Genomic DNA, 897 nt, shown 5'->3' with positions numbered 1-897 from the left:
ACTGAAACTGCAATCCTTCCCCTCTGTTCAATGGTGGTTTTCACCTTTAACAAAGATTAATTCCATTACCCATCCATTAAATCTTATGTCCTCTTTGTAAAAAATCTAAACATTTTGGTCTTCAAAGTTTGGGCCTTTGCTCTTAAGGTGCAAGTGCACAGCTGAATCTTGGCTAGATCATGCGTTTGTGTAGTTTGGCTTCTCAGACGTAGGATATTGAGCAGTCCTTTCTGCACTGGATCAAATAAACACCTTCGCTCAGCTAAGGTTTGTGTGTTCTGCTTTAGTAGGAACAGTTTTTGTCAAAGGGGTGTCCTTGGGATTGAAATTAAGTGGTATGTTTAGAGAAAACCCTTTGTAATTTCTCGGAAACTCCTGACAGGTTGAACACATTTTTTAGGGGTCTCTGTTTTCTGTGTTATTCTTCTGACAATTTTTTTTTGCTGAAAATACCCAGTTTGAATAGCCACACTCTTTGCGTACCATTCCTGCATATTTGTGTTGTTGTCTTGTCTCTTCTGTGACTGACAGACTTTTGTCAGCCCAGTAACTCAGATTTCCGACAACAGAAAGTTTCTCCAGGTTTGGTGTAAACCCCGTATTAAAACTCCCATTGCCCTCAATAAGCACAGCACGGTCCAGAAATCGCTGCATGTTATTGTTGGCATCCTCTCTGGTGAACTTTTTGTCCACTGAGTTGACGTGCTTGGTAAAATCCTCAACTTCCTGGGATTGGATTTTGACTCCGGTGTCATCCACACTGAGGGCAGGCAATGAAGTTACCGTCACCTGGATGTCTGAAGATTTGCGCAGCATTTCTATTTTTAAGTTTTACCACACATGCCTCCCTTTAAGCGGAGACATTGAAGTCCTCAATTAGATTTGAAGATTGCACAT

General features: G+C 41.2%; 1 protein-coding gene across 1 annotated transcript in view; it reads left to right on the top strand.

Moving 5' to 3' along the window:
- The window catches only part of mettl4 (methyltransferase like 4), a 15,905-nt gene that overhangs the window by 9,408 nt on the left and 5,600 nt on the right, over positions 1-897 (top strand). The gene's annotated exons all lie outside the window — the stretch shown is intronic.

The sequence above is a fragment of the Cyprinodon variegatus genome, unplaced genomic scaffold (genome assembly GCF_000732505.1).
Source record: "Cyprinodon variegatus isolate N-32 unplaced genomic scaffold, C_variegatus-1.0 Scaffold1202, whole genome shotgun sequence".
Lineage (NCBI taxonomy): Eukaryota > Metazoa > Chordata > Actinopteri > Cyprinodontiformes > Cyprinodontidae > Cyprinodon > Cyprinodon variegatus.
The sequence above is the reverse complement of the archived record's forward strand: the minus strand, read 5'-3'. Positions and strand labels throughout refer to the sequence as shown.